The sequence below is a fragment of the Leopardus geoffroyi genome, chromosome A1 (genome assembly GCF_018350155.1).
Source record: "Leopardus geoffroyi isolate Oge1 chromosome A1, O.geoffroyi_Oge1_pat1.0, whole genome shotgun sequence".
In the NCBI taxonomy this organism is placed as follows: domain Eukaryota; kingdom Metazoa; phylum Chordata; class Mammalia; order Carnivora; family Felidae; genus Leopardus; species Leopardus geoffroyi.
This window is the reverse complement of record NC_059326.1, coordinates 113,723,692-113,751,644: the sequence shown is the minus strand read 5'-3', so window position 1 is coordinate 113,751,644 and position 27,953 is coordinate 113,723,692. Positions and strand designations below refer to the sequence as shown.

Sequence of the window (27,953 nt, the reverse complement as noted above, 5' to 3'; positions counted from 1 at the left end):
GGAGTTATTTTGAGCTTACTTAGGCAGCGGACTTCCTCTTTGCTTCCCCCAACCCTGAGATCCCTGGCACACCGCTCCGTGTCCCTGACCTGCTCTGTTAACCATCTTGCGTCCCCTTTCTGCTCAGCTCGGGGAATCCTGCAGTGACTTTCTTTGCCTGAGGCTGAAAAGGATGCCAGAGTGCCCAAAGGGTGCCCCCAAAGAAGCATTCGTTCATGGACTCAATAGGGTAGACATACTTTTGCTTTGTAAAATTTATTTTATCATTACATTTTGGGTAGAGTTGAGGGACAAGGCAGATGCTTCCCCCTCCACGGCATGGAAGAATTGGGCCAGGTGCAGGGAAGGGACATCTTTGCAGATGCCTTGTTTTTCCCTGGCGGCTCGGTCGAATTGAAAGCAGCTGTGCTCATTGGCCATTGGGGTGTGGAAAGGTTTACTGTGCTTTTGTGTCTGCTCAAGGTTTTCTAGTCTCATTGTATCATAAGCATGACGTGATTCTTATCTCCCATCGAGCTTTAAATTTATAAAAGTTGAGCATTTCTTCATTTCCCATCTTTCTTGCAAATGGTGATATTTTTTATCCTTGGGTCAGTGTTGTCCCAAACCTGGGTGATCATGAAGCTTGCCTGGGATGTTTGTTAAATTACAACATGCAGATGCCTCTTCTGGAGAGTGTGGTTCCATGCTTCCAGGATGACTGCTGGGAAACTATATTTTAAACATTCTAGGTAATTCTTAAGATGTTTAGGAGATACTATAGAGTGTGCCTTAAATAACGTAAAAATGTCCACAGTTTAATAAAAAGAGAGACGCTTCTGTGTTCAAATGCAATGCTTTTTTGTTTCTGGAGAATTTTAGGTGTTAATATTTTTACCAGAATATATTCTTTTAAAATGATATTTTAATCCAGTATACCATTAAAAACATCTAAAAATGTTAAAAAACAAAAACAAAAACAAACCTCCAAACTGGTGTTATTATCAACCATTTTATATGCTTCATGGTGCGGGTGTGGGGGGGGGGCGGTGTCTGATGATACCAGTCAGGTGTGGCTCAGATATAATTTAATGCTATTAACCTCTTCAAAGTTGTGAAACTCAAACCAGCTACTCTTTTACCCCAAATCCAAGTATCTCCATTCGGTCATTTGCTTGGAGTAACTACAAAGCCTGTGTCCCCTGGGACCAGGGACTAAAAGGCTGCTTGCTTTAAAAACCAGATGTTCTGTGGACAAAGCCCCAGGGAACTGGTCACTTGCTCAGCCAGCCTGATTGTTTTTACAGAGCTACGTCTTGCTTAAGATTGACAAAGCTTAGCTTCTCTGCTAGTGTTTTTGTTGTTGGATGAAGCCACTGATAACTTTGAGAGACTGTGTCCTGAGATTACTGTTACGATGCTTGTCAATTTTTGAAAGTCACTGTGAAAGAAAATATCTTGCCTTTTTCTGGACTTATAACCTTTTTGCACTTTGGGGAGAGAGATTTAGAAGTGATTTTTGAACTTGTGAAACTGAAAATTAAGGGCTCCTTTCAGATTTGATGATACCCATTGGTTGTTGTTCTTGGGCTAACTTTGAAATGGAAATGATGGCAGGCTGTGTGCTCCATGCTCCCTAGCCTATTGAGTGTGCTGTGACATTGCCAGCGATTGCTTGATAGCCACTACTTATCACTTGGAAGTCGTCCTATTGTTCTAGGTACACACATAATAACTGTATCCTTCTTTACAGAAATACATCTTTCACAACTGCTCCATGGCTTGTCTCCTGGAGTGATGGATTCAGGAGAAATAGGACACTGTTTAGATGTTAGGACATATTTGTTCCTAAATGTATTGATGGTCTGTTAGTTTGATTATCGTTATTTTTTAAAGATGAGCAGTTGGGATGTTTTGGTCCAATGGAAACTCAGACTTTTGCATAAATACAGTATTAAGAAGGAGAAGAAGGGGCGCCTGGGTGGCTCAGTCTGTTAAGAGTCCGACTTCGGCTCAGGTCATGATCTCACAGTCTGTGAGTTCAAGCCCCGTGTCAGGCTCTGGGCTGATAGCTCAGAGCCTGGAGCCTGCTTCGGATTCTGTGTCTCCCTCTCACTCTGACCCTCCCCTATTCATGCTCTGTCTCTATCTCAAAAATAAATAAACGTTTAAAAAAAAAAGGAGAAGATGAAGGTAGATGTTTGTATCTAGTTGTATGATAATTTCCAGCCTCCTATTGTCATGAATTTAACTTCTCTGGGGTTTGAGACTGAGGGGTCAAGATGTTAGAATCATTCCCTGGATTAAAAAAAAAAATTTTATTTTAGAGATAGAGTGTGTGTGAGTGGAGGAGAGGGGTGGAGGGAGAGGGAGAGAGAGAGAGGGAGAATATCCCAAGTAGGCTCCATGCTCATTGTAGAGCTGGATGCACGGCTCAATCCCGCGACCCTGGGATCATGACGTGAGCCGAAATCAAGAGTTGGATGCTCAACCGACTGAGTCACCCAAGCACCTCTCTGGATTTTTCCTCATTGCGATTTGGCTTTCCATAGTCATTCCTGCAAGGAAATTTTCCTCTCTTCATTCTTACGTTCATTTGCACATTCATTCCAACCCATATTTGACTGTCTAGTGTGTGCGAGGCAGTGGGCTGTAAGGGTGAACATGATAAATAAGGTGGTTTCTTCTCTAAGTAACCTCTTGTTCACTGGAGGAAATCCTTTACCTTATGCTTTCATGCATTTCTCTCTTTTCAAGTTTTTTCTTATAAAGGTAATATGTTCTGGTTGTAATTAAAAAATTAAAACATTGCAGAAATAGGTGATACCTAACATTAACCAAGCATTTAGTGTGCCAGACATTGTTTAGCGTACTTTACATGTATTTTCTCATTTAATATTCATAAAAATTCTAGAAGTACTGTTATTATCGACCATTCACTAAAAGATTAAGGCTCTTGTCCCAAGTTACAGAGCTAGACTGTAGAGGAGCCTGGCCTGGACCCAGGTAGTCTGATTCCAGTTTCTTACTGTGCATGCAGTCAATTCAGACTGGAATGGACTTAGGGTGTGAGCCTCCATTGACATGACATGGTAAGTCTTTCCAATTTTATGTCTGAGGACAGTCAGTGAAGAACCTTAGTTTGACACAAAGAAGAATGGAAGCCAGGTAGATACAACTTATTGTAGGGGTCACATTAGGGCTTATCTTCTGCTAATAACGAGCTTCTGATTTGATTAAAATAATATTGTTGCTTACACCAAACATGACATTTTCTTTCTTTTGCATACATGAAACTAGACTTGACATTTAACTCCAGGATAATTACCTTGGGCAGGCCTGAAGAATCAGAAATGTTTCCTTGGCTGGCATTTATCTTATTCCGAAGTGACCTGAGTTTGTAATTCTAATGAGACCACAAGGACCGGCCTGAATTCTTTTTCCTTTGGTGCACACTCTATGGGATTTGATGGTCTCCGTAGCAGAACTGGGGTGCCAGTGAGCATCTCATCTGCTCATTTGATCTTAACATCTCATCTGTAAGGAGTCTCAAGGGCAAACGGGGCTTATTGATAGAATAGTGGCTGGCTCAGTCAGTGGAGTTGGTGAGGAGAGAGGTGGTGTGGCTTAGTGGATCAGTCATTAATCTGTCACCACAGAAACTTGGCTTGTAATAGAGAGTAGCAGAAAATCATTTTGATTAAACAGGTTCAAGGAGACTTAAATGAGTTTGTGATCCTGACTCTCTTTAATGAACCCACTATCTTAAATCCCCTGTACTCAATGACCACTGATAGAAATAATTATTTCACAGGAATCATGGTAAAGGGATGGTTTGGAAGTCCGTAAGTCTGAGACCATTCCTGTGTTTTCTCTCCTTATCTTCAGTTTGTCCTTGCCAGAGAAAACCTAGTTCTTGCCTGGCAAGGATAGTGGAGCTTCTTCACCCAGTTGACCTTCCTAGGTTGACTTCCCCTGCCTCTCCTAGTCCTTTCCCAGTCCTGCCCTGCAGGACTGCAGCTTAACTGGATTGCCGAGAGGTTAGGTCCTCTCCAAATGCTGATGAGATTATTTTCAAAAGCAAGAAGTGGTCCCAAATGGATCTTCAGGCCTTTATTACTCCCCTAGAGGAGTAGGACCTAATCATTGGGTCAACTATTTTACCTTGCTTGGAGAGACAAAGTAATGTTAGCAATTAAATATTTTTGCAATAAATCATGTATTATTTCTTTAATGTGTTTCAGACCAAACACATCTCAGTATCTAAATTTGAACACTTTCAAGGTGACTCATTTTACTTTTCTTTTGGTGAGGTGACTATAAATGTTCCTTAGGAAATTCCTCAGACCCAAGTTCAGAGTTGATCTCATCTCCCCAGATGAGATAACTACATATAAAATATATTTCCTGTTAAGAGATTAAATAATTTGCCCAAGGTTACAAGTATTTTCTCACCATATTTCACTTAATAGAAGGTGCCGTCACTTTTAAGATGTAGCGTTTATGTGTACTTCTAAGAAGACAGTGCCCAGGATGAAGAATTCGGTAGACCCTTGGATAAAGCTAAGAGCCCAGAGGTCTACCCGCTCAGTGTAAAAGGTAAATGAGAAATGAACCCACCATGCAGAAAAAGGACCATAGCAAGGTGATTTGCAGGTTTTCCCTTGGAACTGGTGGATGGAGGGGAAAAAAAAATATGCCTCTGGCAATTCAGCAGTCTGACTCTTGTAGAGTTTCTTGTCTGAATTCATTCAACCACATGGCCTCTCCAAATCTTCGTTAATTAAATCTCAGGTGGTCAAATTGTTTGTCCTTTCTGAATCCCTGACTGCATTTGTTAAGTGGGGATAATAACACTCTTATTGGTGAGGACGCTAGGTTTTAAGTGACTGAAATCTAGTTGAAGCTGGCTTAATTGGAAAGGAAAACTTACCTATGTAACTGAAGAGTCTACTGATAAACATGGCTTTAGATAAGGTTGAATCCAGAGATTCAGGTTATATCATAGGACTTGGATGTGTGTGTCAATCAGTTTTCTCTCCCCTCACCCTGTAGTCTTTGGGCTTTCTTTTCCCTATTTTGGTTTTTTTCTCACGCTAATGAATTCCATAATTAGTGGTGGTGGTGGCTCATAGCAACTACAAATTTATATCATCGGATGGTTTTTATGTCTCAGCAAAATTCCCAGAATCGAGACTCATCAGATTCACCTATTGTATATACTTATCCCCAGTCAGTCGCTCTGGACAATTGGGGAGAATGAGCTGATTGTCCGGGACTGGGACCTGGGGATAAAGTGATGGTGAGGGCTCCATTGAATCACATAGTGACAGGGAGGGTTGAGAGGTAGCTCCTTAAGGGGAAGTGGATGTCCACTATGTTGACCAGCCTTCCAGGGTTGGCGTGAAGAGTTTAACTGGCTAATGCATGTGAAGTGCTTAGCACAGTGTCTGGTGTCATCATAAATGCTGAGCAGATGGAGGCTATTATTTTTATTAATATTAACAACTCCTACAGCACTTTATTATTCCTCAATTTATAGTTTTGTTTAGATTTTAGCTGTTTAAATCGTCGGATGCTTCCTGAAGAAAGAGCCTGAGTCTTATTATGCGTGGCACAGAATAGGTAGTGAGTAAGCATTGTGTTGACTTGAATTTTCCTAAGCATGACTCCTGATACATCCCTGGGGAAAGAAAGCCTATAAGAGAATTACAGACATGTGCTTTTATAGTTTTTGATAGGCAGAAATTATATATCAGGCACAGATTGAAAAGTAGTGTTTGGAGGGACCTAATCTCTATCTCTAAGCTGGGACCTTACAACTTTATAAACCCTTTCAGGAGACACGGTGGTATAGAGCTTGGTGTCCCTGGACCTTTGCCTTTCAGCTCCTCACAGAAGATTGCTCAGTGAGTGTTGGAGTGAATTTGAGTAAATGAATGAATGAATGAATGAATGAATGAATTATCCTGGACCAGGACTCTCCACACTTGCAGGATGGGGACAAGTAGTTCTTTGCAGAAAGGCCCAGCAGAAAGCTGGGCCCAGTAGGTCAGCTAGCTTTGGACACGTGTCTCTCTTTCTTTTAGTAACTGATAATGGTTGTGGATACCAACAGGTGGGGGTGCTGTTGAGAATCCTGGGGAACCTGACAGGGAGACTGAACCCCCACACAGTCTGGGCACAGTTTCTGAATCTGTGAAAAGCTCTTTGAGCCTGAGTCCTGTCATGGTGAAGAGCCCACTTTTGACCTGAGCTCACCTTGCAGTCTTGCCAAGTATAAGCTTGGGTCTTTGGCCAGAGCTACCCTTTCCTTATCTATACAAGTAGAGCAATGATAGCTTCTTGGTGGCGCTTGGGGGAGGATAAGTAAGATCATGATGCGAAGTAGGTGCTCATGCTCTTTGAGTGGCTGGTATACCTGCTCTTCTGATTTGCTTTCCGAAGGTCACTTCTCATGTGCCCTGTGAGTGAATTGTTGGCACATGGCTTCAGATGTTGTTTTCTGTCTCATGTCTTAGAGAAATGTTGGGGCCATTTCTCTATTATCCTTGACCTTATCTACCTTCCTTGCCCCTTGGGATGGCTGTGTGAGGTTCCGTGTGGTTCTCTGTTAGTTTCCTTCCAGTTGCAGCTCCTGGCACAGAACACCTTCCCATTATGTTTCACGTCATCACCAGACTTCCTGAAGCTGGCAGCTCCTCCTGATGTATCTGAGAGGGGCTTTGTGCCCAGCTGTGCCTGAAATCCTAGTTATGTGAAGGGCTCCCCAGGGAGCTCTGTTCTGCTGGCTAAGCCCTATTTGGTATCCCTTTTAACGGTAAACTCTGATCCAGTTGCCTGTAGCCCATCTCAAAAGGTATAAACCATCTTGTGCTCCAGAGTGATCCAGGCTGGCTTGGGGGAAGATGGGGTTCCGCATTACTGTCCTTGAGGAAATTCCTGCAGGTTCTAGCAAATGCTTCCGGTTGGTGTTCAGGAGTCCCCAAGCTCCTGTTTTGGCTTTAGAACCAAGAGGAAAGTACTCATAGGGTTGGCCAGACCTTTGTTACTTCACTCCTCCAGTGCAGCTCTTCAGTTCTAGATCATGACAGGCTCTCAGAGGACCTGTAATTCACTAAAGGCAAAGCAGGTTGTCTCTGGTTGAGGGAAACCCAAACAATAAAAAATAGCCAATGCAGAGCATGGTGGTACCCTCCTGCAGACATGGTTTGTACCCTCCTGGGATTTACCATCTAGTGTGGCAAACAGGTAAATCATCACAAAATCACCATTCAGGTACAGTAGCCAAAAGTGCTGTCAGGTAGAGAGGTACAGATGCCTTGAGACTGTGTAAAGGGGAGGGGGGTGGCTAATCAACTCTTTTGGTCAGGGAATGCCTCCCTGAGAAAGCCATTGGAGCTGCTAGGTGGCGGATGACAGGAGTGAGCCAGGTGAGGAGAAGAGGTGGTTGTATTAGGGGTATCCTGTGGCGAGAGCAAGTCCAAAGATCCCGAAGTGGGAAGACACTGATGTGTTTCCATTAGACACGTTTGCCCTGGGATTCTGTTAAGCAGCAAGCTCTCCCCTAGTTGATTTAAAAATTGCACTTTGCACATTTTCAGTTTAACACATATTTTGGGGGCATGGGAATGAGTCAAGTGACAAGTGTGGTGTGCAGATGGGCCACGTCCTTGGAAGGATGGCCCGTTCGTTTGTCCCCCCCTCTGTTGGCTTTGATAGCCATCTCTGCTGTGTCAGATCCCTCACTTTGCCTCCCCCTTTGCAGAAAGTACCTCTTTCTCTTCTAGTGTCTGTGGTCATGTGCTTCTCCTTCCCTTGGTGGTCCAGTGTTCTGGGCTGTGGCACTCCAGTAACTGCTGCTGCTCTTAAGAAATAAAGGCACCCTGGAATTTCTGGATGGGGTGATGATTTGTGAAGTATTTATTTCAACAACGACACTGGTGTATATGGGCTGGTCCTTGTCCCTCTCCCCGTTCCCTTCCCATGTTACCATTGCTGAGAACAAAGTGGGTGCCAGGCTTGGAGGCCAAGGATGAAAACCAAGATTTCCACCCTCAAGGGTCACAGTTTAGGGGGAGAGACGGACACGCATGTGCTTCTTTTAGCCCTATGTCAGAGTGCTGAGTGGTGTGGGGCATTTCATAGCCCCTGCTTCTGGGTCCTCCCAGGTCTATGACAGACATGACAATAAAGGTTTCTTTCTAGGGAGGCAAAAATGAGTTACTGGAGATTCTTCTGGAAGGATAATATTAAAGTCCACATCCACTTGATTGGGCTGCTCTTCTTTGGATCCTATACAAATACGTCCCTCAAGAGACTCTCTCTCTTGATCTTTTAAATTTTTTTTTTTTTCATTTGGCGTACTGGGAAAGGGAGGAAGGAAGGACGTCTTATACGACTGTTTGTAATAATTTGCGAACTCTTCCTGTGTGATCTGCAACACGTCACACTACAGAGGGCACCGTCAACATTCCCCAGCATAATTATGTGCTGGGTGAACAGGCATTTATGCAAAGTCCGTCGATGCCTGTGATTGGAGCAGGGAAGCAGAACTTCCTGCGGGCATTCCAGGCAGTCTTTGTGCAGATAAAACATAGAGAAAACAACTATCCAGAGAACATAAGCCTCCATTTTTCTGTTTTAGCTCTCTCCTTTCTCTGCCACCATTCATTTAAATTCAAATCAGTTTATATATAGTGTAGTATTGATTTCAGGAGTAGGGCCCAGTAGAATCCATACAACACCTAGTGCTCATCCCAACAAGTTCCCTCCTTAATGCCCATTGGCCATTTAGCCACCCCACCTCTCCCCATGACCCAACACCCCTCCAGCAACCCTCAGTTTGTTCTCTGTATTTAAGAGTCTCTTATGGTTTGCCTCCCTGTCTGTTTTTATCTTATTTTTCCTTCCCTTCACCCGTGTTCATCTGTTGTTTCTTAAATCCCACATATGAGTGAAATCATATGAGATTTGTCTTTCTCTGCCTGACTTACTTTGCTTAGCATAATGCCCTCTAGTTCCAACCATGTAGTTGCAAATTCTGTCCCACCCTTTAGATGGAATTGCTGTAACTCTGCTCTAAAAAAGGCCAGGCCAAGTTGTAGGTGACTAGGCATGGCCAAGGCAAAAGGGGGAAATGCCTTTCAGACTCCCATCTTCATAATCTTGAAACATCGCCACTGGTCTTGTTTAAAATGTAGATTTCAACCCCCCCCAGTCCAGAGCATAGTCTTCAGTAGGTCAAAGGTGACACCTAGGAAGCTGCATTTTACATAGGCAGAGCAGATAATTGTGATGCAGGTAATTTTCAGGCTGTATTTCTAGAAAAAATCCTGGAGAGTTATTATGTATCCTAAATACCCAACACCAAGAGATCCAATGAATAATAACATTTTAGACAAAATGAGCATTTTGTCCAATAGTAAATGACTGTGAGTGCCATATTTTCCCTGTAGGCCAACAGGGCTACTGTTGATTCCAGTAGAAAGAAGGGTTTTGCTTTTCGTTGTGTGTATCTCCATAGATCTCAGTGGCAGTCATTGTTAGGAGGTGCTCTGGGAGTGGGATAACAATGGACTCGATTGGCTTCTAGAGACACGTGTGCATGTGAGCATGGTGAAATTGACCTGGGGCCTTCTACATGATAAAGTCCTAGGGATCCTCTCAATAAATCTTCGTGTCTCTAAAGGAGCCTGAACCCAGCCAGTGCTGGGCTAACTTTGTATCTTCTCTAGCAGAATTGATAGGTTTTATGCACACTGAAGGAAACTGACTCTGACATTGACTTTAGTGTACAGAGAAGTGAGTATTGAAGCTTAAGTGGCGCTAAGAGTATGTAATAAGGAATGGTGGATATTACACAGAATATCTACTTTCACAGAGGTGTGATTTTGCGCATGGGGTTGCAGATACTGGTTGGTAGAAGCACAAAGAAGGTCTGAGGGATGTGGGTCGGACAGTGATACTCCTTGCAGCTCTCTTTTTGGTGTATTAATTTTTTTGATGATTTGGACAGATAATTTTGGAAAGATCAGAGGACTCCAAAAGCAAAGGCTCATTAAAGGTGAGAACATTTTTGAGGATCATCAGGACATGGTAGCACTCCTTGTTCTAAAGCCATTGCACTGCCCACTGAACAACCTCTCAAACTTTGCTTTACCCTGTGTTACTGAATTTCTTCTAATTAATGTACCTAAAACTGATGAATGGATAAATAAGATGTGGTTTGTATATACAATGGAATACTACTTGGCAATGAGAAAGAATGAAATCTGGCCATTTGCAGTAACGTGGATGGAACTGGAGGGTATTATGCTAAGTGAAGTAAGTCAGTCAGAGAGAGACAGATAAATGTTTTCACTCATGTGGATCTTGAGAAACTTAACAGAAGACCATTGGGGAGGGGAAGGGGAAACAAAGTTACAGAGAGGGAAGGAGGCAAACCTTAAGAGACTTAAATACTTAGAACAAACTGAGGGTTGATGGGGGTGAGGAGAGGGGAAAATGGGTGATGGACATGGAAGAGGGCACTTGTTGGGATGAGCCCTGGGTGTTGTATGGAAGCCAGTTTGAAAATAAATTTTATATTTAAAAAAACCCATTGCCAAGAAGGAGAAAATTGTTAACAGATGATAAATGAATAGATTTATGTGGCTACTTGGGGTCTTTCCATAGCCCCACTGTTAAGGGACCGTTGGGTAGTTTCCATGTCTTTTTATGCTCATTGGATATGCTGATTCTTTTGTGACATTGATGGGTTTGGTTGGCTGGTTGGTGTCCAGAACTTTAATTAGGCTAAGGTGTCATTTCCTGTCTCAATCAGCTACTTTTGCTTTGAGTCTGGATCTGGTCTACAACCTTTGACCAGCTGACTTGAATAAGACCTATGCCATTTTCAATGAATGAGAGAATAAAAATGTTATACCTGGTAAAGATAAATTGTGTGATTTTTCTTTACGTGACAGAATTGATGGTAGAAAATTTTTTCTTACCTCAGAAAGACCTTTACATATGTTTTTAAAAATACTTTGTTTCTCTCCATGGTCATCCTGGACCTACGTCCTTGCCTTTCTAGTAACCAGATCCTGGTACACAGATTCAGTAGTTGTGTTTGGTCACGTATTCATATATTCCTACCGGAGATACTTACAGGCCAGGGTGTTACGTACTTGACACTGTGCTGGCTATTTAGGATGTACCAGGGAGTGAAAAAAAAGCTGATTCCTGTCCTCCGGAGTCTGCAGGTTCCTTGTCTGAGATAAAGTGAAGAGGAAGGGGTGCTTGTCATCTGGGGACCTATTGGGGGTTGTTGTGCAAAGGAAAAGGCCTGGCCTACAAAGGAGACAGAGCAGTCCTGGCAAGCTGGACATCCGGAGGCATCGTTACCTGAGCCATGTCTCTCTGTGGAAAAGTAGCATAAGCCTTCATCTGTGAATCTGTCTAGAGGTCAGGCCATGTCAGCCTATCTGACTGACATACGTGGGTTGCCTCTGCTGTTTTGCCTAAGTTGAGGAACCCAGGCAGTGTCAGCAGAAGGGTGCTAGTTGGTGGAGTTGAGGTGGAGCATTTAGATGAGACAGGACTTGATGTGTATGAATGCTGAAGTGTGGTGTTTCGCCTTGTCTGTCCTGTAGGTAAAGGTCTGGCTTGGTAGGGAGTATGTTTCATTGGAGTATAACATACTTCCAGCAAAAGTGCCAATCGTGCGTGTACTACTGCTTGATGTACTTTCATAAAGTGAACACACTTACACAACCATCAACCAGGTCAACAGAACATTATCAGCATCTGAGCAGTCTGTTTTGTGTCCCTTGCTGTCATGGCCTGTCCCTGTCTAGCTGAGAACACTCCTGACTTGTAACTCTATAGACTGGTTCTGTCTGTTTTTATACTTTTATAACGGAGTTCTGTTTTTTTGTCTGGCTGCTTTTGCCCAACATCACATTTGTGATACACCGTGTGCCATTCTGCTTTGTTAATCTCATTGCTGTGTGAATATTCCATAATTTATATGTTTTATTGTTTTTTAAGTATTTAATTCCAGTAGAGTTAACATACGGTGTTGTGTTAGTTTCAGGTGTACAGTATTTAGCACTTCTATACCTCTTACTTAGTGCTTATGAAGATGTGTGTGCTCTCCGTCCACTTAACCTGCTTCACCGCCTCCCCCCCCCCCATCTGCCCTCTGGTAACCATCACTTTGTTCTCCATAGTTAAAAGTCTGTTTTTCAGTTTGTCATTGTTTTCTTTCTTTGTTTTGTTTCTTAAATTCCACATATGAATGAAATCATATTGTGTTTGTCTTTCTCTGACTTACATCACTCAGCATTATAACCAGTAGATTCATCCTTGTTGCAACTGGCAAAATGCCTTCCTGTTTTATGGCTAAGTGATAATTCATTCCACATCTTCTTTATTCCTTCATCTGCCAGCAGACACTTGGATGGCTTGATAATTTGGCTATTGTCGATGCTGCAATAAACACAGGGGTGCCTCTATCTTTTCAAATTAGTGTTTTTGAACTCTTGGGGTAGGAACTCAGTAGTAGAATTGCTAGATCATATGGAAATTGGATTTTGAAATTTTTGAGGAAACTCACTACTGTCTTCCACAGTGGCTGCACCAGTTTGCACTCCCACTAACTGTGCATGAGGGAGGGTTCCTTTTTCTCCACATCCTCACCAACACTTGGTGTTTCTGATTTTTGCCATTCTGGCAAATGTGAGGCAGCAACTCATCATGGTTTTGATTTGCATTTCCCTGATGGTGAGTGATGTTGAGCATTTTTTCATGTGTCCTGTTAACCATCTGTATATCTTTTTTAGAGAGATGTCTGTTTATGTCTTCTTCCCATTTTTAAAAATTGGATTATTTGTGTTTATGTTGAGTTGTATAAATTGTTCACATATTTTGGATACTAACCATTTATACGATATGTCATTTGTAAATATCTTCTCCATTAAATAGGTTGCCTGTTTTGTTGTTTCCTTTGCTGTGCAGAAGCCTTTTATTTTGGTGTAGTCCCAATAGTTTATTTTTGCTTTTATTTCCCTTGCCTCAGGAAACATATCTAGAAATGTTATTATAGCCAGTGTCAGAGAAATTACTGCCTGTATTTTTTTGCAGAATTTTTATGGTTTCAGGTCTCACATTTAGGTACTTAATCCACTTTGAGTTTATTTTGTGTATGGTGTAAGAAAGTGGTTTAGTTTCATTTTTTTGTGTTTAGATGTCCAGTTTTCCAACACCATTTGTTGAAGAGACTGTCTTTTCCCCCATTGCATATTCTTGCCTCCTTTGTCGAAGATTAATTGGCCATATAATCATGGGCTCATTTCTGGGCTATCTATTCTGTTCTATGGACCTATGTGTCTATTTTTGTGCCAGTACCATACTGTTTTGATTACTGTAGCTTTGTAGTATATCTTAAAATCTGGGATTATAATACTTCTAGCTTCTTATTTTTTCATATTGCTTTGGTTATTTGGAGTATTTTGTGGTTCCATACAGATTTTAGGATTGTTTGTTCTAGTTCTTTGAAAAATGTTGTCATTTTGATAGAGGTTGCATTAAATATGTAGTTTGCTTTGGTAGTATAGACTTTTTAACAGTACTTTTTCTCCCAAACCATGAGCATGATATATCTTTCCATTTGTTGATTTCATCTTCATTTTCTTTCATCAGCATTTTAAAGTTTTCAGATCTTTCTGAAAAGATCTTTCACCTCCGTGGTTAAGTTTATTCTTAGGTATTTCATTATTTGTGGTACAATTGTAGATGGTATTGTTTTGTTAATTTCTTCTACTCTTTCATTATAATTGTATATAATGCAGTAAATTTCCGTATATTGATTTTGTATCCTCTGACTTTACTGAATTCATTTATCAATTTTAGTAGTTTTTTGGTGAAGTCTTTAGGATTTTCTGTATATAGTATCCTGTCCTCTGTAAATTGTGAAAGTTTTAGTTCTTGCTTACCAATTTTGATGTGTTTTATTTATTTTTCTTATCTGACAGTTGTGGCTATGACTTCCGGTACTATGTTGAATAAAAGTGGTGAGAATGGACTTCCTTGTCTTGTTCCTGACCTTAGGGGAAAGGCCATCAGTTTTTCATCATTGAGTATGATGGTGATTGTGGGTTTTTCATAGATGGCCTTTATTATCTTGAGTTATGTTCCTTCTAAATGTTTACTACTTTATTGAGGGTTTTTATCATGAGTGGGTGTCGTACTTTGTCAAATGCTTTTTCTGCATCTGTTGAAATGATCGTATGGTTTTTATCCTTTTTCTTTTTCATGTGATGTGTCATGTTGATTAATTTGCAAATATTGAACCATTCTTGCTCCCAGGAATAAATCACAATCAATCATGGTGCATGATTTATTAAAATGTATTGTTGAATTAAGTTTGCTGTTATTTTTTTGAGGATTTCTGTATCTATATTCATCAGAGATATTGGTCTATAGTTCTCTTCTTTTGTAGTTTTCTCTACCTGGTTTTGATATCAGGGAATGCTGGCCATATAGAATGAAATTGGAAGCTTTCTCTCCTCTTCAGGTTTTTTTGGAATAGTTTGCGAAGATTGGGTATTAATTTTACTTTAAATGTTTGGTAGAATTAACCTGTAAAGCAATGTGGTTCTGGACTTTGGCGAGTTTTTTGATTAATGATTTAATTTTATTGTTGGTAATTGGTCTGTTGAAATTTTCTATTTCTTTCTCCTTCACTTTTGGGATGTTTTATGTTTCTGGGGATTCATCCATTTCTTCTAGGTTGTCCAATTTGTTGCCATATAATTTTTCATAATCTCTTATAATCCTTATTTCTGTTGTGTCAGTTGTTATTTCACTTTCATTTTTCACTTTGAGTCTTCAGGTTTTTTTTTTTCTTAATATAACTAAGGGTTATCAATTTTGTTGATCTTTTTTTTAAGGACTAGCTCCTGGTTTCATTGATCTGTTGTTTTTTTTGTTTCTATTTTATTTCTGCTCTCAGTTTCACTACTTCCTTCCTTGTACTGTTTTGGGGTTTGTTCTTCTTTTTCTACCTCCTTTAGGTGTAAGGTTGGGTTGTTTGAACTTTTTCTTCTTGAGATAGGCCTGTATTGCTATAAACATCCCTCTTACAACAGCTTTTGTTGCACCTCAGAGATTTTTGGATCACTCTGTTGTCATTTTCATTGGTCTCCATGTATTTTTTATTTCCTCTTTGATTTCTTGGTTGACTCCTTCATTGTTTAATAGTATGTTATTTAACTTCCATGCATTTGTGCTCATTCCTGATTTTTTCTTGTGGTTGATTTGTAATTTCATAACATTGTGGTCAGAGAGATACCTGATATGACTTAAGGCTTTTGGAATTTGTTGAGAGTCGTTTTGTGACCTAATATGTGATCTGTTCTTGAGAATGTTCCATGTGCCCTTGAAAAAAATGTGTATTCTGCTGTTTTAGGATGAAATGTTCTGAATAATTTGTTAGATCCATCTGGTCCAGTATGTCATTGAAAGCCACTGTTTGCATATTTATTTCCTGTTTGGATGATCTATCCATTGATGTAAGTGGGGGTGTTGAAGTCTGCTGTTATTGTATTACTATTGATTACTTCCTTTATGCTTGTTACTAGTTTCTTGCTTCCATTTTGGGTGCATGAATATTTACAATTGTTAGATCTTGTTGGATTGTTTCCTTTATGATTATATAGTGTGGTTCTTTGTCTCTTGTTACAGTCTTTGTTTTAAAGTTTTTTTCTTTTCTTTCTTTTTTCCCCCCAATATCAGTAGTGCTACCCTGGCTTTCTTTTTACTTTCCTTCACCTTCAATCTGTATTTGTCTTTAGGTCTGAAATAAGTCTCTTGTAGGCATCATATGGATGGGTCTTGGTTTTTGTATCCATTCCATCACCCTGTGTCTTTAGTCCTTTAATATTCAGAGTAATAATTGATACGTATGTACTTACTTTTGGTTTATGGGTGTTTTTGTAGTTCTTCTCTGTTCCTTTCTTCTCTCAGGCTTGTTGGCATTCTTTAGTGATATACTTGGATTCTTTTCCCTTTTTAATTTTTTAATTTTTTTAATGTTTATTTATTTTGGGGGGTGGAAGGGCAGATAGATGGAGAGAGAGCATCCCAGGCAGGCTCCATGCTGTCAGTGCAGAGCTTGACATGGACCTCGATCTCAAACTGTGAAATCATGACCTGAGCTGAAATCAAGACTCAGATGCTCAACCGAGTCACCCACGTGCTCTCCTTTCTCTCTTTTCTAAAAATTTTAATTTCAATATGGTTGATATACAGTGTTAAATTATTTTCAGGTGTACAATATAGTGATTCATTAATTCTGTATATTATTCTGTGCTCATCAGGATACGTGTACTCTTAATCCCCTTCACCTATTACACCCATTCCCCACCCACCTCTTCTCTGGTAACCATCAGTACTCTAAAAGACTCTAAAAGTCTGTTTTGGTGTATCTCTTCCCACCCCCTTTGTTCCTTCCTCTTAATTTTTTTGCATATCTATTAATGGTTTTTGGTTTGTGGTTACCATTAAATTTGTATATAACATCTTATGGACCTAGCAATCTGTATTGTTGATAGTCACTTAAGTTTAAACTTGTTCTTTACTCCTCTCTCCCGCCTACATTTTAGGTATATGGTGTCATACTTTATATCCTTTTATTTTGTGAATCCCTTGGTTGATTTTTATAGATATGCTTATTTTCACTGCTTTTGTACTTCCTACTTTTCTTAGTCTTACTATGGTCTTTCTTTTCCACTCACAGAGTCCTCTTTAATATTTCTTGTTGGGCTTGTTTAGTGGTCATGAATTCCTTTAACTTTTGATGGTCTGAAAAGCTCTTTATCTCTCCTTCTATTCTGAATGATAGCCTTGCTGGATAGACTATTTTCTTCCTGCAGTTTTTTTTTCTTTCATTACTTTGAATATATCTTGCCACTCCCTTCTGGTATGCAAAGATTTTGCCGAAAAGTCAGCTCATAGCCTTATAGAGTTTCCTTTGTATTAAGTTGTTTTCTTTTTTCTTGCTGCTTTTAAAATTCTCTCCTTATCACTGCTTTTTGCTGTTTTAATTACTGTGTGTCTTGGTGTGATTTTGTTGGGGACTCTCTTTGTGCCTCCTGGATCTGGGTTTCTGTTTCCTTCCCTAGATTTAGGAAGTTTTCAGCTATTGTTTCTTTAGATAAATAATCTGCCTCCTTTTGTCTCTTTTCTCCTGGGTTCCCTGTAATTCAAATGTTATTACAGTTGATGGTATTGCTCAGTTCACTAAATCTCTTTTCATTTATTATTATTATTTTTCTCTCTCCCAAAGACTACATTACTTTACTGCTCCAGGTCTCTTCTGCTTCATGTAGTCTACTGTTTATTCCATCTAGTATATTTTAATTTCATTAATTGAGTTCTTTATCTGATTAGTTCTTTTTATGTTTCCTTTCTCTTTGTTAAGGGTCTCACTGAGGTCTTCCACCCTTTTCTCAAGTCCAGTGAATATCTTTATGACCACTACACTAAATTCCCTACTAGACTCATTATTTACATTTGCTTTGTTTAGGTCTCTTGTTGTGATTTTGTCCTGTTCTTTCATTTGGGACCTATTCCTTTGTCTCCTCATTTTGTCTAACTCTCTGTTTTCATGTGTTAGGAAAGTCAGCTATGTTTCCTGCTCTTGAAAGTAATGGCCTTATGAAGAAGAGATCCTGTAGTGTCCTATAGTGCAGTGTCCCCTGTTTACCAGAACTTGTTACTTGAGGAGTGTCTCCCATGTGTATTGCATATACCCTACTGTTGTAGCTGAGTTTCATTGGCCTTCATTCATATTCCATGGCTCTCCTTGCCTGTTATGGGCAGGATTTGGTTCCTATGTTGTTAGTGGGCCAGTCTGGGGCCACCTTGGGTTTGAGTTGAATCACACCAGGTATTTGCCAGAGATGTGGTAGCACCAAACTGTAGTGCCCTGAGAAACTTCTGTTGGTGGGTGGGGACCTGCATTTGGACTAGATGTCTGCTCCCAGTCCACTGTGGGCCACAGTTGGACTGATGTGTGTGGTTATCTTTGGATGGGCTCTGGCCATGGTCGTATTGAAAGGGACAGGTCTTTAGGAGAATGTGGGGGTGGGGAACCCAGTGTTAGCAAAGTTTGCACAGGTCTGCTGTGGTAAGTGACCTGGAGCTGACGCCTGGCTGGAGGGGTCATGTACACAAAAGAATGCAGGAGCATGGTGTGCTGTAGCTACAAGATCTCTGCCTGTTGGTTGTGGGAGGGGGCCTGCAGTGGCAGGGGACAGAAGCAGGTGCATTGGAGGGGGCAGATATGCAGAAGCCAGTGGTGTGAGATGGAGAGTGTTGTCACCGTGCTGGTTCTTACAGATGTCTAGGCTGGGAGGTTTGGGGGAAGGAAGTGGCACATACTCCACAATTAGTAAACAAATCTCCCTGCTGTATAACCCAGGCATTTTTAAAAATGCTGCTTCTATGCCATATCTCTGTGGAGCTGTTTTTGTGCTTTTTTGTGCTGTGTTTTTTGTCTTTCTCTCCCTCTCTTTTTTTTAAAGAAGGCTTCTTGCCCAACATGGGGCTTGACCTCACAGCCCTGAGATTAAGGGTCCCATGCTCTACTGTCTAAGCCAGCAAGGCACCCCATTGTGCTAGCTCTTTAAGGGTGGGCACACAGTTTCTGATCATTCTCCCAGAGCATGCCCACAGATTTTTAAAGATCCATGTGTTAGGCACACCTTACTGTAAGAGCCTGTGGAATTCAGCCCCTCTGGTTTTTAAAGCCAAACATTAGGGAGATTGCCTTTGCCTGGAGTGGCTGGGATGTTTGTTTCTTTCCCCTACATGCAGACAGTCCTGCATGTACATTTAGCTCCCAACTGTGTCTCTGCCCTTCCTCCCCTCTTCATTGTGGCCTCTTTACATGTAGCTGTAGAGGGTTTGTTCTGCCAGTCTTCAGGTTGTTTTCTGAGTTATTTACGCTGATATGGTTGTTATATGGGATGAGGTAAGCTTAGGATCCTCCTATTCCACCATCTTCCCTAGAAGTCTCTACCTGTTCTATTACTGAAGGACCTTTGGGTAGTTTTCAGGCTTTGGCTATTATATAATAGCACCTTCTTGGGAATGTCTTTTGGTGAATCTATGTATGCATTTTTTACAGGTACATACTGAAGCGGAGAATCGATTGGTTATAGCATAGGTGAACATTCAGCTTTCATAGATGCAGTTAAATAGTTTTCCCAAGTTGTTGTTCCAGTTACTGTCTCACTATGACAGCATTTGCTTTACTGACAGAGAGATTAAACAAGCAAACAAACTCTACAGTCTAACTTGCACGTTCAGTTCAACAAAATGTATTGAGCATCTATTACAAATCGGGTACTTGTCTACCCTTATGGAATCTGTATTCTAGGTGGGGAGAAAAATAATGGGGAGAATAAGACACAACAGTTGGTGGTAAGTGCTACAGACAAAATAATAAGGTCACTTAATGGGGGAAAGGATAGTCTCCTCAATAAATGGTGATGGGAAAACTGGATATTCATATGAAAGAAAATGAAATTGGACTGATATCTTACACCACTCACAAAAATTAACTTGAAATGGATTAAAGGTTTATGTTTTTTAAACATTTTATTTTTAAGTAATTTATATATACCCAATGTAGGGCTTGAACTTAAAAGCCTGAGATCAAGAATTGTGTGCTCTACTGACTGACTGATCCAGCAAGGAGCCCCTAAAGATATAAATTTAAGACCTGAAACCATAAAACTCTAGAAGAAAACATAAGGAAAGAGCTCATTGACCCTGGTCTTTGCAATGACTTTTTTTGTATGTAGACCAAAAATACAAGCAGTGGGAGCAAAAAATAAATGAGTAGGCCTACATCACACTGTAAAAAGCCCCTGTACAGCAGAAGAAACAATCCACAAAATGAAAAGGCAGTCTACAAAGTGGAAGGAAATATTAGCAAGCCCTGTATCTGATGAGGGCTTATTATAGAATATGTAAAACACTCATACAGCTCAATAGCAAAAGACAAAATAATCTGATTTCAAAATGGGCAGAGGACCTGGACATTTTTCCAAAGAACATATACAAACGGACAACAGATACATGAAAAGATGCTCAACATCACTAATTATCAGGGAAATCCAAATCAAAACCTCAGAGATCACCTCATGATCGTTAGAGTGGCTACTGTAAAAAAGACAAGAGATAACAAGTGTTGGCAAGGGTATGGAGAAAAGGGAACTCTTGTACACTATTTGTGGGAGTGTAAATTGTTGCAGCCACTGCGGAAAACACTATGGAGGTTCCTCAAAAAATGGAAAATCCAAGTACCACATGATCTACCATAGATCTAGAATCTACACTTCTGGATGTATATCCTAAGGAAATTATCACTACCTTGAAGAGGTGTCTGCACTCCCATGTTCATTGCAGTATTATTTGCAGTAACCAAGACATGGAAACAACCTAAATGTCCTTAGACAGATGAATGGACAAAGAACAAAAAAGTACAATGGAATATTATTCAACCACAAAAAAGAAGGATATCCTGCCATTTGCAATAGCATGGGTGGACCTTGAGGGCATTATACTAAATGAAATAAGTCAGAGTAAGACAAATACTGTATGATTTCACTTATATGTGGAATCTAAAGAAGCTAAATTTATAGAAACAGAGTATATTGGTATTTGCCAAGGCTTGGGAGGTGGAGTGGGAGGAAATGAGGAGATGTTGGTCAAAGGGTACAAACTTCAAGTTGTTTTATTGATTGATTGATTGATTGTTAAATTTACATCCAGGTTAGCTAGCATAGGTGCAACAATAATTTCAGGAGTAGATTCCTTGATGTTCATTACTCATTTAGCCCACCGCCCTCCCACCTCTCTTTGTTCTCTGTATTTAAGAGTCCCTTATGTTTTGCCCCCCTCCCTGTTTTTATATTATTTTTGCTTCCTTTCCCTTATGTTCGTCTGTTTTGTACCTGAAATTCCTCATATGAGTGAACTCATATATTTGTCTTTCTCTCACTGACCAATTTCACTTAGCACAATAACCTCCAGTTCCACCCATGTAGTTGCAAATGGCAAGATTTCATTCTTTTTGATTGCTGAGTAATACTCCATTTTATATATATACCACATCTTCTCTATCCATTCATCCATTGATTGACATTTGAGCCCTTTCTATACTTTGGCTATTGCCGATAGTGCTGCTGTAAATGTTGGGGTGCATGTGCCCCTTTGAAACAGCACACCTGTATCCCTTGGATAAATATCTAGTAGTGCAATTACTGGGTCGTAGGGTAGTTCTATTTTTAGTTTTTTGAGGAACTTCCATACTGTTTTCCAGAGTGGCTGCACCAGTTTGCATTCCCACCAGCAATGCAAAAGAGATCATCTTTCTCTGCATCCTCGCCAACATCTGTTGTTGCCTGAGTTGTTAATGTTAGCCATTCTGACAGGTGTGAGGTGGGATCTCATTGTAGTTTTGATTTGTATTTCCCTGATGATGAGTGATGTTGAGCATTTTTCATGTGTTGGTTGGCCATATGGATGTCTTCTTTGGAGAAGTGTCTACTCATGTCTTTTGACCATTGCTTCATTGGATTATTTGTTTTTTGCGTGTTGAGTTTGAGAAGTTCTTTATAGATTGTGATACTAACCCTTTATCTGATATGTTGTTTACAAATATCTTACCTCAGTCTTTCAGTTGCCTTTTAGTTTTGCTGATTGTTTCCTTGGCTGTGCAGAAGCTTTTTATTTTGATGAGGTCCCAGTAGTTCATTTTTGCTTTTGTTTCCCTTGCCTCTGGAGACGTGTTGAGTAAGAAGTTGCTGTGGCCAAGGTCAAAAGGGTTGTTACCTGCTTTCTACTCGAGGATTTTGATGGCTTCTTGTCTTACGTTTAAGTCTTTGATCCATTTTGAGTTTATTTTTGTGTATGGTATAAGAAAGTGGTCCAGGTTCATTTTTCTGCATGTCGCTGTCCAGTTTTCCCAGCACCATTTGCTGAAGAGACTGCCTTTACTCTGTTGGATATTCTTTCCTGCTTTGTCAAAGATGAGTTGGCCATACGTTTGTGGGGTCCATTCCTGGGTTCTCCATTCTGTTCCATTGATCTGAGTGTCTGTTTTTGTGCCATTACCATACTGTCTTGATGATTACAGCTTTGTAATACAGTTTGAAGTCTCAGATTGTGATGTCTCCAGCTTCAGTTTTCTTTTTCAAGATTGCTTTGGCTCTTCAGGGTCTTTTCCAGTTCCATACAAACTTTAGGATTATTTGTTATAGCTCTGTGAAGAATGCTGGTGTTATTTTGATAGGTATTGCATTGAATATGTAGATTGTTTTCGGTAGTATCAACATTTTAACAATGTTTGTTCTTCCACACCAGGAGCCTTGTATATTTTTCCATTTTTTTGTGTGTCTTCTTCAATTTCTTCCATAAGCTTTCTATAGTTTTCAGTGTATAGATTTTCACCTCTTTGGTTAAATTTATTCCTAGGTATTTTATGGTTTTTGGTGCAATTGTAAATGGGATCAATTCCTTGATTTCTCTTTCTGCTGCTTCATTATTTGTGTATAGGAATGCAACCGATTTCTGTGCGTTGATTTTATGTCTTGCAACTTTGCTGAATTCATGGATCAGTTCTAGCAGTTTTTTAGTGGAATCTTTTGGGTGTTCCATATAGAGTATCATGTCATCTGCAAAGAATGAAAGTTTGACTTCTCCTGGCTGATTTGGATGCTTTTTATTCCTTTATGTTGTCTGATTGCTGAGACAAACTTCAAGTTATAAGGGAATCTGGTGATCTAATGAACAGCATGTTGACTATAGTTAACAATACTGTAGTGTATACTCAAATGTTGCTGAGAAAGTAAATCTTAAATGTCATACATGTAACATTAACATGGTAATTATGTCAGATAAAGTATGTGTTAACCTTATCTTGGTAATCATTTTGCAGTGTATGCATCTATTAAATTATCACGTCATGTACCTTAATTGTTTTTTTTTTTCAACGTTTATTTATTTTTGGGACAGAGAGAGACAGAGCATGAACGGGGGAGGGGCAGAGAGAGAGGGAGACACAGAATCGGAAGCAGGCTCCAGGCTCTGAGTCATCAGCCCAGAGCCCGACGCGGGGCTCGAACTCGCGGACCACGAGATCGTGACCTGGCTGAAGTCGGACGCTTAACCGACTGCGCCACCCAGGCGCCCCCACGTCATGTACCTTAAACGTAGGCAGTGTTATATGTCAATAAATCTCAAACTGCGAAAAAACCTGGGCTAAAGATGATATGGAGGGGATGTATTTATGTTCTAGATGTGGGTTTACCATTATTCTTTTGATACTAAATTGTTCTTTTCCCATTGTAAAGAAATAGATTATTTAAAAAGAGAATTGTAAAAGAGAATTTAGAAGATATAGAAAGAGAAATAAATAACTTCCCTCCCATATGCAGTTACGGTTAACATTTTTTTTTGTGTGGAGGATGTTTGCTTTCAGAAGACTTTTTAATGCCAAAGTGTTTATTTTCATGGTTGATGTCATGCTGTTGATATGATTTGGTGTTCTCTCTCTGTGTTTTCGTTTAATGACACAGCATAAACATTTTATTATAGTATGATGCTATTCTTTGGAAATGATGTTTTAATGGTATGTATTAGTCCAGGGAATATGTAATACTACATTATAACAAATGAAAATATCTGACAATAGACAGTTGGTGGTTTCCATTTTTTCTAATTTTCTATAAATACATAATGAATACTTTGGGCATAGGAGTCTTTCTACAGTTAGAATTATTTCTTTATGTTACATTCCCAGCAGTAGAAATATGAGGTACTGGCATGTGCATTTTAAAAGCCACTCATGGGTGTTGCTACCTTATGCTGGTCGTACCCCCAGAATTATAGAATGTATGTTTTATTGTACCCTTGCCAGCACTGGCTATTAGTGATTTTTTGGGTAAAGCACAAGAATGTGAAAGAAATATGGCATGTCACGATAGGTGCAGTTAATGAATCAACACAGGTAAGATGATGCAAGCAAGAGTCCTGACTGGGAGGAATGTGTCTCTGAACCCTCTTGGTTTTGTTCGGGAAACAGATGTGAGAGTCCAGCAACTCACCTGGAACTGGGGAGCAGAAGCGGTTGCTCTTCCTCACATTTGTACCTGCCCTTGTAAATGCTGTGTAGAGCCTGTTCTCTGAAGAGCCCTTCGAACTCATTGTGGAGATATTAATGAATCCTAGCCTCGTTCATAATCAGGAGCAGGAGCAGATGCTCCAAGCCAGATTTCGAGTCAAATAGCTGCTCACAGATCCCCTGCTACTGGTACAACGTATAGATGGTTTTATGCCCTTGCAGTAGAGGAGGGTGAGAGGAGATCATTAAAAACCAAGTCCATCCCCACCACAGCAGTGAAGTGGTTTCTCCTTTCGAATACAGACAAGGCCTGGGCCCACATCTCCGTCTTCATTTGTGTTCAAGACATCTGCCTGATTTTCATTACCCAATATTTCCTCCCACTGCTCTCACCGCAGGCCTGTCTGGTGCACTCAGCTCCAAGTAGGCAGGGAGAAGGGTTTCCCATGCCTGCTGTCTCAGCATTATGAATAAGACAAAAACACTATAGTTCTCTGGATCTGTCAGCAGTTTGGGAGCTCTCTGCAGGCCCAGACAAGTGATTCCCAAGCAGGGAAGATTTTACCCCCAGGGAACATTTGGCAAGGTCTTGAGTCTTTTCTGGTTGCCACAACCAAGGATTGTGGGGGGCCGGAAATGATATTGGCGTCTCATGAGTAGTGGCCACGGATGCTGCTAAACATCCTACCATGTATAGGACAGCCTCTCTCCCTCACAATGTCTGTAGTGCCAAGGTTGAGAAATGCTGGCCTTGAGGCATGGTTGCTTCTTGTTTATTTTTTTTCCCAGTTTTGTCAAGAAATAATTGACATACCATTTGTCACTGTATAAGTTTAAGACCTATAGCGTGATGGTTGGATTTATGTATCTTGTGAAACGATTACCATGGTAGGTTCACTTAATATCCGTCTTTTCATATAGATAGAATGAAAGGAAGAAAAGAAAGGAAAAAAGGAAAAAAATTCTTGGGATAAGAGGTTTTAAGATTTATTCCCTTAACAACTTCCCTATATACCTGTGGCCCTGTTAACAACCCTAGTCACCATGCACTACATTATATCCCTAGTACTTAGGTTATGGCTGGGAAGTTTGTACCTTTTGACCACCTTCCTCCAATACCGTCTCCCTGTCCCCAGCCTCTGGTAACCACAAGTTTGATTTTTTTTTTTCCTGTTGGGTTGGTTTTGTTTGTGTTTTGTTTCAGATTGTAAAATAAGATCATACAGTATTTACCTTTTTCTTTTCAACTTATTTCACTTACTACAATGCCTTCAAAATCATCCAAGTTGTCTCAAGTGGTAGAATTTGTTTTTTTTTTTTTTTATGGCTCAATAATACTACATTTTAGAGATATATAATACAACTTCTTTATCCATTCATCCATCACTGGACACTTGGGTTGTTTCCATGTCTTGGCTATTGTAAGTAATGCTGCCATGAACATGGGGGTACACATATCTTTTCAAGTTAGTGGTTTTGTGTCCTTTTTGTTCACAGAAGTGGAATTGCTGGACCATATGGTAAGTTTTTTTTTTTTTTAATGTTTTTTAAAATTTATTTTGCCAGAGAGAAAGAGTGTGTGTGAGCGTGGCATGGACAGAAGGAGTAGAGAAAGAGAATCCCTGATGCAGGGTTTGATCTTACAAACCATGAGATCATGACCTGAGCCTAAATCAGGAGTCAGACACTTAACCAACTGAGCTACCCAGGAACCCCTGGATCATAGTTCTATTTTTAACTTTTGAGGATTTATCGTAGTGTTTTCCCTAGTGGCTGTAGCAATTTACAATCCCATAAATAGTTCAGAAATGTTCTCTTTTCCCTACATTCATGGCAGTATTTATCTCTTGTCTTTTTTATTATGGCTGTTCTAAAAGGCATGAGGTGGTAATCATTGTGGTTTTAGTTTGGATTTCCCTTATCACTAGTGATGTGGAGTATCTTTTCCACGTACCTGTTGGCCTTTCATATATCTTTTTTTGGGAGAGTTTTCTAGTTAAGTCCTTTGTCCATTTTTAAATCAGGTTGTTTTTATGCTATTGAATTGTTTCGGGTTCTTTATATGTTTTGGATATCAACCCATTATCAGGTTTGTAAGTATTTTCTTCCACATTTCGTAGGTTGTCTTTTCTTTTTGTTGATGGTTTCTTTTACTGTCCAGAAGCTTTTTAGTGTGATGTAGTCCTACTTGTTTTTGATTTTCTTGCTTGTCCTTTAGGTGTCCTATCAAAAAAAGTCATTAGCAAGACTGATGTCAAGGAGCTTTTTCTATATGTTTTCTTAAAGAAGTTTTATGGTTTCTGGTAGTACATTTAAGTCTTTAATCAATTTCAAGTTAATGTGTATGAGTGGTATAAGATGTAGGTCTAGTTTCATTCTTTTTCATGCGAATATCCAGTTTTCCCAGGTTGAAGAGACTATCTTTTATACAGTGAGCATTTTTGTCTCCCTTGTCAAATATTAGCTGACCATGTATGGTTGGGTTTATTTATGGGATCTCAGTTGTGTTCCATTGTTCTGTTTGTCCATCTTTATGCCAATACTCTACTGTTTAATGCCTGTGGCTTTATAGTGTACCTTGACATCAGTAAGTGTGATGCCTCCTGCTTTCTTCTTCTTTCTTAGGATTTCTTTGGCTATTCAGGGTCTTTTGTGGTTCTACCTAATTTTTAGGAGTGTTTTTCCCACTTTTGTAAAAAATGCCTTAGAAATCTTGATAGGGATTACATTGAATATACAGATGGCTTTTGGTAATATTGACATTTTAACAATACCAATTGTTCCAATCTGTGAACACAGGATATTTTACCATTTAATTGTGTTTTCTTCTATTTATTTTATCAATTTCTTAACAGTTTCCAGAAGAGAGATCTTACACCTACTTAGTTAAATTTGTTCCTAAGTATTTTATTGTTTTTGATGCTATTATAAATGGGATTGATTTATAAATTTCTTTCCCAGAAAATTTGTTGTTAGTGTATAAAACTGGTACTTATTTTTGTATGTTAATTTTATTTTCTGCAGCTATACTGAGCTCATTGATTAGATTTAACAGTTTTTTGGTTGAGTCTTTGGGATTTTGTATATATAAAATCATGTAATCTGCAAATTGAGACAATTTTACTTCATCCTTTACAATTGTGATACATTTAATTTTTTTCTTGCCTGATTGCATTGGCTATACTTCCAATACTACCAGAAGTGTCTTGTTCCTGATCTTAGAGGAAATGTTTTCAACCACTCACCATAGAGTATTATATTACCTGTGGGCTTGTGATATTGATATATATATATATATATATATATATATACACACACACACACACACACACACATATATCCTTTATTATGTTGAGATATGTTCCTTCTGTGCCATATTTAAGCTTTTTAAAATCATGAATGGATGTTGAATTTTTTAAATTGCTTTTTTCTTTGTCAATTGAAATTATCATATGGTTCTTTTCTCTTATTCTATTAAGGTGATATGTCATATTGATTGATTTGTATATATTGAATCATCCTTGTGACCCAGGGATAAATCCCACTTGATCATGGTGGATGATCCTTTTGATGTGCTCAAAAGGATGTGCTGGTGAATTAGTTTGGCAGCATTTAGTTTGGCAGTATTTTACTGAGAACTTTTGCGTCTATATTCATCTGAGATATTGGCCTGTAGTTTTGTTTTCTAGTACCATCCTTTTCTGGTTTTGGTGTTAGGATAATGTTGGCTTTGTAAAATGCATTTGGGTGTGTTTTCTCTTTTTCAGTGTTTTGAAGAGTTTGAGAAGGATTG

The 27,953-nt window shown here is 39.6% G+C and overlaps 1 protein-coding gene across 2 annotated transcripts in view; it reads left to right on the top strand.

The window, feature by feature from the left end:
- The window catches only part of SPOCK1 (SPARC (osteonectin), cwcv and kazal like domains proteoglycan 1), a 516,437-nt gene that overhangs the window by 2,249 nt on the left and 486,235 nt on the right, over positions 1 to 27,953 (top strand). The gene's annotated exons all lie outside the window — the stretch shown is intronic.